The 12840-nt window shown below is 35.4% G+C and overlaps 1 protein-coding gene across 1 annotated transcript in view; it reads right to left on the bottom strand.

Annotated features, from left to right (window-relative positions):
- Positions 1–12840, bottom strand: part of Cul3 (cullin 3) — a gene marked incomplete in the record, with an annotated part of 83423 nt that overhangs the window by 69736 nt on the left and 847 nt on the right.

Here is a 12840-nt window from a genome sequence, read left to right as displayed (position 1 = left end):
TCTTTCAAAGGTATTTGACTGCTCATCAACATTACTTCAAATAATCACAAAATCTTCAAAAGTGCCTAAATTTCCAAGGATGTCAGTGTATTATATACTTACACATCTTGAAGGCTCTGTAATTATTAAAAGTCCGAACTACACCATGAGACAAATTAAAACTAAAATAAACAAAACTTCACATCCACTACATACAAAGGACAAGAAGTCTTTTAGTCCCTTGTGAATAATCATCTACAATAAGATATGTGGAACAGGGTGGGTGGGGAAAAGGGTGAGAATTTGAAATTCCAAGCAATTCAGAATGACACAGCTAGGGGAAAGAAAAGAAAATGCTTGATCTTAACTTCAAACTTCAGCCTCTTGGCTACAAATATCTGAGGAATGGCAATATTCTAATCAGATACAACTAAAAGCTCTCATTATGTAAGGAAGCTTCCTCCCAGGCTGTAAGCATGCAGAGTAAGTAACATCTTTCTTCCTTTAGTTTACTGTATCCTTTGCATAAATGGTACCATGCTTAGACAACATTCAAAAAAATTATGTGAATTCAGCCCACTTATAGTTAATGACAAAGACCAATGAGTATGCAGTGATATATAACATCTGTAATAATCCCATTTTTCTATTAGTAATTCCTTAAGCAATGTCAACTGATCCAAACCACCAGTAGGGCACATTCAAACACTCTGAACAAGTTATTAAACTTTCCAAACCTTTCTTCATCTGCCCACTGCTGGAGAAAAGGATGATGAATTATGTGGCAAATAAGAAAGATTATGAAACTGTCAGCATTTGCTCAATAAACATAAGTTTGTGTCTTCCTTTAAACGTCAGGGTTTAGTGATTTAAAACAACACAGACTACTGATGTTTGTAAACTGGTTTCTCTTCAGTTACAGTGGCTATCAGATGGGAATGGAACTGTGCTTCCAAAAGAGCTAACTGAGATCAAGACAAAAAAAAAAGATTTATCAATTGGAAAAGCAAAGCAGCTACCAGGTGTGGTAGTTTACACCTTAATTCCAGCTACTCAGGATACTGAGGCAGGAGGATCACAAGTTTGAGGCCAGCCTAGACAAATTAGTGAAATGCTGTCTCAAAATCTGAAAGAACACTAAAAAGCGATAATAGGAGATACAGGTCAGCGCTCCTTGGGTTCAGTCAAAAGAAAAAAAGAGCAAAAGAACAAGACAGAAATAGGAAAGAAAAAAGAACAGCAATCCATGAAATTACAAAGTACACCTAATCTATATTCAACTTGCCTCTAATATTACTGAAGTACAGGACAGTAACATGAGTTAAGTCACTGACAGGAGGTTCAATTATGATCTGCATTTCAGGCCTCAATATGATGAAAATGTCCAAAAATCAATCTGAAAGTTTCTCTGGCAAATTTGAACCCATTTTTTTTTTCAAGGACACAAGGTCAAGCTTCCAGACTTATTAAAGTCCATTTAACTCAGAATAAGTGACTTGTAAGTACTAACAACTCTATCTGAACTCTGTTCTCTAAATGAGTTTTAGACACATGAAAAAGATGTATGCATAACATTTCATAATCTCATGATGAATATAGAAGCAGCAATCACTTAAGCATAGCCATCCTTTGGCATCAGCAGAGGACCTGTTCTAGGATCCCGGCATATCAACTCCAAGGATACTGAGGTCCCTTACATAAAATACTGTAGGACAGTATTTCCATATAACCTACCACACCTTCCCATATAATATAACATCTCTAGATTAAACATTACATAAACCACTGTTACATTACTTACTATCCCCCCCTCCAATTCTCTACATGCTCAGTACAGAGATCATTTTCCCCAGATATTTTTGATATGCTCTCAGTTGGATGGACTGTATTCCTACTGAGGCACCGTTTGTCACCGTCCTACTACTGGTGCTGCTTTCATCACTAGTGAACAAAAGAGATGTTAGTGGGCTCCCTGAAATATAATGTATCAGAAAAGATAGTATTTATCCTGACTGGAATTTTTCAAACATTATACTTAAAGATACTTCCTATTAAGAAAATTAGCCATTACATCCATAAAATCAATACTTTAACTAAAATTTGCTATACTCAATATATAATCAAATCCCAAACACTAGTAAGCTCATCATACATATGAAATTACTCTTTAAGAATTTATCACATAGAAAAGCAAGAATCATGTACTTTACATAGAATCTCAAAGTAGTACTGTTATAGAGAAAAAAACTTTATATATAAGTGCATGACTGTATTCTGTATTTCTATCCTTATAAGCCAAAATTATTAATTTTAATCACAAATTATATTACTATCTTTAGCTGAAGTAACATTTTAAAAAAAGAGTATGTTCATCAGCCTTTCTTAAAAAAACTCTCTGAACTGTAAAATATTAAATTGTGTTTACACTCAAACCAACTACACATAACCTAAAGAAAACATGTGAAACTGTACCCCATGTCATAGTTAACTTTACCTTTGAAGAGCCCTAACTATCATCAAATGTGGTAACTGCCAAGTCCACCATATCAAATTATTACAAAAGTCTGCTATCAAATTTGCTCGACACTTGTGTTATACTATCAACTCACACAAATATGCAAGAACACAGCTAACTTTCCTACTACTTCATATGAGGATTTAACTGGCATCACTGAAATACTGTATACCATTAATATTTTCAGAACAATCTAAGGCTGAAAAGCTACTGACTTTTGTACCATCTCCCAAAATATTTTAGAGAAAAGCCAAGGGGAACATATAACATTCTGTCCTTTACTGAAATTTTTAGAACTAGAATGAGCCTGAGGTAGCACAAATTAAAACTTCATTTTATGAAGAGAAAACTGAGGCTCAATGGCTTATCACAGAGCACATACCTAGTTAAAACAATGAAGTCCAAACATCCTAGGCCAACAGTCCTTCCCTTGTACCACAGCAACTCAAATCAAGATGCTCCATAACGAAAAAATACTGTGTTTTATACTTAAATAGGCCAGTATAAACACTGAGTTACTCTGTTTATGTGTTTATTTCAGTCTGGTCAAGAAAAAAGTTTTTAACCAGAAATTAGGCTTGCAGCCAAGCATGGCAGCACATGCCTGCAAACCCAGCTGCTGAGAAGGCAAACGCAAGAGGATCACAACTATGAGGCAAGCCTAAGTGACTTAGTGAGACCCTGCCTCAAAAATTAATAATAAAGAGTGTGAGGATATAGTCCAATGGCAGAACACTGGACTAGCATGAGCAGGGCTCTGTGTTCAATCCCCAAGGAGGGAGGAGGAGAAGGAAGAAAAGATCAGTAAGTTAGTTTTAGTCAAATTCAAATTAGGAGTATATCCCTTGGCTAAATCACCATCTTGCTCAGTTTTTTTTCTTCTATTAAATTAGAGCAGCTTCTCTTCTGGTTTGAATAGTACATGTATTAACTTGAGTACATGTATTAATATGGTTTGAATAGTACATGTGTCCCCTTCAAAACTCATGTTGAAATTGCATCATCAATGTAACAGTATTAATCGGTCGTACCTTCAGGAGGTGATTAAATCGTGAAGGTAGAACCCTCAGAAATAGGGTTAGGTGACCATATAAAAGGGCTGGAGTTAAAAAGAAGCAGTGCTCCTCTCTGGAGCATCTGCATCACAACCCCATCCTGGAAGCAGACAGTACCCTGATCAAACAAGCGAACCTGCAAACACCTTAATCTTGGCTTTTCCAGCTTCTAGAAGTACAAGAAAATTAATGTTGAATCTGTGTGATATTCTTCTGTTCTACAAGTACAGACTAAGATAGGTCCATTTAGCCTCTGAAAATTAGGAACAAATAAATCATTTCTATTTGGTAATTTTCAACAACAACAAAAAAAAGACAAGAAAAAATGTATACTTCCTTCATGGCTTGTTTACATTTACCATGAGAAATAAATTATTTTTAATCCAGTACCCAGTCTATGGGCTTTGATTTCATTTTACTATTTAGTTTACTACTTTGGCATACTTATAAAGACATAAAAAATTAAAGATTAAATATTTAAGCATGTTAACTGAAAATGTGGTCAGCCTTACAATTTAAAATAGATTACTTTATAACTATCAAATAATTATTTCTTTGTGTTAAGATTCTGATTACTTTACTCAAGTTAATACAGTCTAAGGCCCCCCTAAGCATCTTACATATCCAAACCCTTCTAAATACGTATTTCAACTGATTCAATACGTATTTCAACTGATTCAAAGTTTCATTAACTTTCATTCCTTTGAACGACTAATGAAGCTTAATTAAGCCTGCAGAAACTCCTGAGTTCTGGAACGTGACTGTGAATTCTTTTTGGAAGAAGAGTAGTGTATTACACGGAGTAAGCTTTAGGAACTGTGAATCTGCACCTAGCTGTATTTAAACAGTGACCTGAGAATTAATTTCTCAATATATTCCTATTAAGAAAGCATTTTAGAATCTAGAAAATGCTTCAACAGTTCAACAGGTATTATGCTAAATGATAAGGCCTTTAAGTCAGACACACCTGGGACTTCAATCTCAGCTCTAACCTTTCCTAGGTATAGTTGTAATACTACACATACTTTACTCTCACGAGCCCCAGCTAGATTTCAATCAAGAGTTAACAACACTTTTTAAATTTTGAGATAATTAATTCAAAATACTTAAACAGAACCTAATACAAGGCAGACAGATACTCAACAAATTATACTTAGTAATCTTTACAAAACAACTCATCTTTATTAAAAATGGAAAAGAATCAGAGACGTAAAGGAAAAAAAAATTTCCAGCATTACTTTGGTGAGGACAAAGCAAATAGAAGAGGCTAAGAGTTGCAGAGCTAGGGGGTTGGGGATTTAGCTCAGCGGCATAGCACCTGCCTGGCAAGCGCAAGGTCGTGAGTTCAATTTCTGGTACCAGAAAAAAAACAAAAAAAAACCAAAACAAACAAAAAAAAGAGTTGCAGAGTTAAGAGCTGCTTTAGATAAGAGTAACTCACAAACAGCAGGTTAAAGAAGCCCTCTTAGCAATGATGACTTATTTTCATAATAAAGTATCTCTAAGGAATCTTGGAGATTTCTTAGAGCAGGTAAAAATTTCAAGTCTTTATTCATTTGCTCAGCAGTAAGTTTTCTCACTTAACGAAGTTGGACCCATTCTTTTTTCAATTTAAGCATGTAAACAGTAAATGGATGGCCACTGAATCCACAAGTTTTACTTAGTTGCATTTTAAACTTTAAATTTTTTTTTTTTTTTTTGCCTTTTTGAGATGGTCTGGCTAAGTGCTACCCAGTAGCAAACTCTGGATTAGGAGTTAATGCAGTTAAAGCAACTACAAGATCAGTTCTCAATGTCCTACTAACTGTTGGCAAACTGGACAAGTAGGACTCTCCTTGTCTTTAGAAACACTGGATTAATGACTAGTGATTCTAAAGCAATGTTTAGTAGAACTTTAAAAAATGAAATATTCTACATACAGAATTCCATATATAAATGGTAACACAGGAGCAGCACTAAATGATCAGAGGAAGATTTTAAAAATACTCTATTCCTCCAGGCTCCCTGTAAGAGTTTCTGTAAGAATTTAAACATGGCTGTCTTACATGAAACATACTATTACTTCTAACTGAAAATTCTGAGCTTACAATTAGGAAATTCTTTCAACTATCTCAGTGAGACCACTATTACAAAGCAGCTTCTGATGTTACCTCATCTAGTCCTTACGATTCTATAAAAGACTGCTATAGTTCCCATTTTAAAGATGAATACGGGCTAGGGATATAGCTCAGCAGCACAGAGCCTGCCTGGCAGGCACAATGTCCTAAGTTCAATTCCTGGTACTTTAAAAAAAAAAAATTTAAAGATGAATAAACAAACCAAAGAATATATTAATTCATTCACTGAACACTGCTCACTACATGTATTGACCTTATTCTGTTGTACTGATGAAGATCAAATACAAAAAAGACTTGATCCCACCTCTCAAGATTATACTCCTAAAAAAAGATACACATATTATTCTCTCAATATTCTTGGGGTACAAAGGGAAACCATAGAAATGATACTGACTATGATGAAGAAAGTAAAAATATCTTCCTTCTCTGAAACCAGAGGGAAAGAGCTGCCTGTGAGTAATGACACACTTTAAAGGCTGTAACTGAAAGCAATGATTAGTGAAGAACTCTTTACTAAAGTTTTCAGAGTAAAGCAGTAGTTAGGTTTCTTGGAGAATTCTCAATAAATAGCTTAAGGACAGTGATTAAATTCTGAATATCTCAGCAGCAAAAGAGAAAAGGAAGCTTACCAAGAATACTAAAAACAAGCCAAAAACCAAAAAAAGCAAAAAGCAAAAAACAAAAAAAGAAAAAAAAACCTGCCCTGAAGCATGGTCAGTACAGCTAAATTAGAAACTACTACTGCAGTTTTCTCCAAGAGACCATTATGGCCTAGGAAATATGAGCAGTAAAGGCAGACAAGTACAGTGTTCCAAGATGCTTCCTGCTGATAGCGGGCAACTGGTAACACAGAAAGCAGTGATAGCACTAGAACTTGGGAGAAAGGACACACAAATGTGAGGAAGGAACAAGCAATGAGGACAACATAATAATCCAGGAGTGATGGCAGATGCTGGTAATCCCAGCACTCTGGAAGGCTGAGATAGGAAGATTCCTGAGTTTCAGCCCAGTCTGCGCAACTTACTGATTTATCAAGACTGACTCAAAATAAAAAATTTTTAAAAAGAGTTGGGGATGTAGATCAGTACAAAGAACCTGGGTTGGTAAATCCCCTGGAGTGCTAAATAAACAAACAAATTAATGAATGCATTCATTTATAATGCCTACTATGTGCCAGGCACTATCTTAAACATGTTGTAGTATCTTTAAAACAGTCTCATAAAGCAAATATTACACAAAACATGAATCAGTAAGAAGTGATTTGTTCAAACTCACATATCTAATAAATGAATGAACTAAGACACAATACAATAGAGTATGAGTTTCTAAAGTAATGGGATAACATGCTCCAAGGTAAGTTGAAGATTCCTGTAACACAGCAGAGATCAGGCTATTTGATCACTACTGTAGACTCATGCTTGATTCACAGTACGAAGACAAAATAAATGTATTTTAGATTGAATAAATGAGTATCTATACCTACATGCAATAGATACAATTAAGATATAGACTAGAAAAATCTGTCTGTGAAGAAAGTTTTAAAATCTTCTATGACTGAGGGAGCATGACTAAAAAAGTTAGAAAAATCATAAAGAGCAGAACAGGTCTCAAGAGTAAGTGCCTGCTCACCCCAAGAGGATGACAGATGTGGCAATAAACAGCATTTGAGCCCAACGACTGAAGGATTATAAACAAAATAGGTACTTCAAGAATTTAAGTCTATATCCTCAAGGCACCAGTCAGGTTTCAGATGGTAATAAAGCAGAGAATTCTGAGAATAGAGTCTACAGAGGAATTAATTTATCTGCAATGGAAGTAGGAGAAGACAGTATTTTGTAAGATGCTCAGATGAAGGGCTAAGATGCCAAGAGTCTCGGTATAGGAAGTGAAACGTAGGGTTCATCTAGTGTATAGAAAAGACTAGATCAGAGATTTAAGTCTTCAACACTTGATCCAAGGTTAATGCCAATACATCATACTATCTTTACTTTCAATTCATTACTATTTCAAAGACTAAGACTACCCTTCTATGGAAAAATCAACCATTCATTAACCACGCACAATATGCTAAATGTTTTGTAGTTCAAAAAGGTAATGAAAGGGTGCCTGGTATAAGCTTTGGCAGAAACCAAAACCTAGTTCTGGAGCAATACCCCCCACCCCCCCCAAAAAAAACCAGGTGTGTGGGGATGACTAAGGAAATAGAAAAGAAAGGGAGAAAAAGAAGGAAACAAATCCAGATGTACGTTTAGATGAATATTTAATGTACAAACTAGAATATACATAGCAAATGAACATTTACTCCTTCAATAAAGTTACATGGAGATGTTATACATTTGGGTAAATTTCACTGGAAATTCTCTCTTGAAGCTACCCGCCCCAAAACCAGCAGCATTCCCCTGCGGTGCCCCACAAGTACCAAACCTATATCCTTTGGGACTCATTTATTCGAGTGGTTGGTTCACAAACTGGCTCTGCAGGCTTGTCAAAATGTTAGGTTCTAGAATTTGTACCAAAAGAAAAAAGCAGCACCACTAAGATAAGTAAATATACTGCATTTCAATGTAACTACTTAGAAAAGCAGTATTTGGGGCTGAAGAAGTAGCTTAGTAATAGAGGGCTTGCTTACCATGTGCAAGGTCCTGGGTTCAGTGCTCAGAACCAATTTTAAAAGTTTCTTTAAAAGGAGGCCTAGGCCCTTAAGACCAGCACTCTGGGAGTCTGAGGTTGAGCTTACTGAAAGACCTGTGTTGGGGAAGGTGTGCAATCATGACTCAAATATGCACACACTGATAGTTAACCCTATGCTAGGTACAGTTTTAAACCTTTTCTTTCTTTACTGCATAAAAATTCTCTAAAGTTGGTCTTTTTAGTATTCTCATTTATAGAGAACAACACTAATGCTAGAAGTGAAAGAACTTGTTAAAGACAGCAGTCACACAGAGATGTGATTGGTAGTCAAACCATGGCACACCAGAGCCCACACCTTAAAGTCTGTGATTTAAGTCTCCTTTCATTTTAGTCATATTCCTAACACATATGTTGAATACCCTAGTGCAAAACTACATAAAACTTCTCTATGGACTACCCATGGTTTTCTTAAGAGCATTCACTTTAGGGGCAGGTTGCCTGGGTTAGAGTTCTACTTCTGCCACTTGCAGGTAGAATAACCTTAAGCAGATTATTTAACTGCTCAAGGCCTGCTTGGTAAAAAAAGATGGTACAGCTGTATGAATTTAAAAAGTTTAGACATGTAAATCACAGAGAGCAATGCTGGCACATAACACAATAAATGTTAGCCATTATTCCAACTTTTCTGGACCATGACTGGATAGTATGTATTGATTATGTTTAGCTCAATAATTCCATAATCATAGATGGGCTCAGATACTTATGTACCTAAAAAGTCACAGTTGCCTTCTGTGTAATAGAAACTTGAAGTACTATAAAGTATTATACAGTCCAAAAACACATTTTCAAAAATACTTAGCATGAAAATTTAAGTGCAATACGAAACTTTCAAAAAGGCATATTTAGATGATATAGAATCTTAATTTTACTATGAGCATAAGAAATTTACAAGCATATGAAAGACTGAACAGAAGTATTATCAAAATGTTAATAGTTTTATTTCCAACTGATAGAATTACAAGTGATTTTTATTTATAAATTTAGATATTTATCATTTTTGATCAGGAATATGCAGCACTTTTATAATTAGAAAATCTACTAGAATAATTTTTTGTTTTGACAGATTCTAACAAAATACTTTTCACTATACACTGACAGAAATAACACTAATTGCAACTCGTATTTGATGTCTGATTTGTTCTTATTAGTAATACCTTTAATTTTTGGCTGACTCTACAATGGACAAAGAACTGTAAAATATCCAGTAACTTGCATATAAAATCTAACCAAATTGCTAAAAACCATCCATACAATCTTGAAGGTAAATAACACAAAGTCACTTCTAAGGTCTCCAAATTTATAACACAAAGAAAATGTATACTACTTTTTCTAGTCTTAATTATGTAGTCTTCATGAACTAGTGAAATGCTATTACTAGGTAGCAATATTTAATGAATGATACACAAAGTAAGCTTTCTGTTTTGCTTAAATTAACTTTGTAATTAAAGTACTAGCAGTATTTAAAAGGCCAAATTTTCACATTGTAATCTGTACTATTAAAAGTTTCAAATTCAATATTGGTACAAATCATTTTCCAGGCTCTTCTGAAATGCTACTTAAGCAGATAATGTAAAATAAACACTTTACTGATAAAAAAAGTTCTTTCTCCTTTTCAACTTCTAAAGCTAACAATATACTAACAGCTATTAACACAGGTGGCTGTCCCAAAACTATTAAAACCAGTCTAAAAGTGTAAACAACACTCTCCAGAATCTGTTACACCTTGTCTGTAAGGAAAGAGAATGAAAAACATTAATTCTCTGCTTTCCTCTTTATAGAAGCTCTATGATAGCTCCAGATAGCTCTATGAAACAATTATTTTCTGTAAGAAAAATTTTCTAAGGAACAAAGCTGTTCCCCCAACTATGGCAAACACTACTGTAGCTAGAAGAAAAATCAATTTACTGCCCCTATTTGTTCTTACTTTTTGTGCTATTAATTACAACACAAGTGATTTTAAAACATCTTTCACTAATGTCAGTTGGTGGGTTCCACCTAAAACCTGTACACATCATTTGTCATCCATGCTACCTGCTACACTGCTGGAGTTCATCCCGAGTCACAGAGTAGATATGACATTCAGAGATGCATTCTTGTCACATCTAATGAGCTTCATAAATAACAAATTATTTCTAGGATCTCCAAGTAGAAGTCTTGAACAAAACATCCTTTAGAGGTAAGTCACTTTTAAATGTCTTCTACACTGTGAAGGTGAAAACAGGCAAAAGACAGCATTTCATTCAAATACTACCGCTCCAATTCCAGCCAAGCTTGTCAAACTTGGCTGGAAGAGACAAAACCCTGGGGAGTTCAAATGATGGGGAATGGCTTTTCAAGTACGAAGAAGAAGTTTACCTACAGCAATTAATCTTATAGGGTGGAACAAAAACTCGGGAGTAAGATGCAGCAAGGAAGAAACTTCTTGGAGGGAAATTACTGATCCAAAACCATCTGATTTCCAGGGGTTTCACTACAGCCTCTTTCCTAAAAGGAGGCTTTGCTGAGCTTTTGTTGTGGCCTTTGTTGCTACTGTATGTATATTTAAAAAGTTAATTAAAAATCATCAACACAAAGATCCAAAATGAGTTATTTTGTGCAATACAGAAAAGCCTACAAATTGAAACAAACTTTTCCTCTGTCAGTAGCTTGGTATAACTTTCACTTCTGTGAACAATGACAGGTGCTTAAAATATTCAGTTAAACACTAAAAAGAATCTGATTGTACTGATGGGACTTTATCTGAAGTACTCTTACGTGTTTATAAAATATTCTGTATGTTCACTTACCACCCTTTTGCAGTGAAAATAAAACAATACCCAGACATATTTGTATCTTTTTTCTGTATCAACTTTGTAACAATCTAAAATGAGCACTTCTGATTTTTCATTATACAATTCCCATAAATTATAGTAACTACTTATCCGAATGGTATATGTAAGATAAACAGTTTTAAGTACACATGTATAATCATAAATAATATTTTTCTTTATGAAACACTATGCATTTACATTACATTTTGACTAGCAACCCATGTAGACTGTAGTTATGTGCAAGATTGCTAATCTGAAAGAAATTTTGGAAGTCTCAAAGTACTCTGACATTTGGCAAAGGGTAAGTCAGTCAGTAAAATATATCTCTGAGGCATACATCGATCCTTAATGAAGGCTCAAGTAACTGTGAGCTAAATATATATTATACATATTATATTAAGTATACAATGGTTATTTTAATGGGAACATGTGAATGATGTTAACATTCATGAAACAGTAACAAAAAATTTTTCTGTTTTAAGAATTAGCAACTATTAACCACTAAAATATCAAACCCTAGTTACTTACACAAACTTCATTGAAGAGTTCAGAAAAATTACAGAGCAACAAGTCACAGTCAAGAAAGATCCAAATTAGCTTTAAAAATGTTACTAAGAACAACAAAGAGGTCCAGCACTATGTGTTGACTATTCACAGAATACCCCAATCTTCCCTCTAAGGGAATAAGGTCTCCCCTGCTTGTCACCCTCGAAAGTATTAGCTCCAGAAGGCAGTCTTTCAAGAGACAGTGACAAATCCCTAACCCCTAGAACAGTCACTGGTACAAGGTTTTGTACCCAGTACTTGATGAACCAATGAAAGGATGGGAAAAGAAAACAGGTGAGAGTTGCCAAATCTGAAGAGATCAGAGTTAATCCATATTTGAGCAAAAAACGTGACTTACAAGTCAAGACTTCAAGAATGAGCAGCCTCACAAAACATTTCCTAGAAAACCTGTTTTCCTAGAAAACGTCACAAAATTTTAAGTAACTCTAATTCTGCTAAGAAATGGTCAGACTTGATAAGTAATTGTGAGTTGACTCAGTAGGAAAACTGACCTTACAAACTCATAAATCCAGCCCTCTTTCAATTATAAAGAAAAACATACTTGGGAACTTCCTTAGTCCTGTCTCAATATTTCTCAGTTTTCTGATGTCGTTTCTCACACTTAGAAAAAATTTTTTCAAACATTCAAACCTCGGTGAACTAGTATCAAAAACACTCAATTCTCCTAAGCATACCCTACGTATTTTACTTACATAAAAGGAAGTTTGCATATACTGACATCAATACACACGTCCTTAAATTTCAGAATTCTCTGAGGGGTGTATTTTTCATATTTTAAGAACTCACAGAGATTCTCCGATTCTCTAGGCCTAAGTTACTTACTCCATCAATTTTACTTTTTCCAGACAAGGGCTGCTTAACGGAGGAACACAAATCCCCTTCCCCTCCCACACGAGATGCACGGTAAGTCCAAGCAGGAGAACCCAACACCTTTCTCCGGTTTCACTTTAAAACTGCTCCCGAACTGCTAGTGGGTCCGTGCTGCCCTACTACCTGCGCGCACAGCGACGCGAGCGAGCCCGTGCAGGGCCCCGTCGCGGCGGCGCATCTCCCCGCGGGCCCGCTCTCCGCACGAGGCCTGGCGTGAGCGCTGCACCGTCCGCGCC

This window comes from Chinchilla lanigera, unplaced genomic scaffold (genome assembly GCF_000276665.1).
Source record: "Chinchilla lanigera isolate Chin_1 unplaced genomic scaffold, ChiLan1.0 scaffold00052, whole genome shotgun sequence".
NCBI classification, from domain to species: Eukaryota; Metazoa; Chordata; class Mammalia; order Rodentia; family Chinchillidae; genus Chinchilla; species Chinchilla lanigera.
Note: the sequence above shows the minus strand (reverse complement) of the source record. Positions and strands in the feature narration are given on the sequence as shown.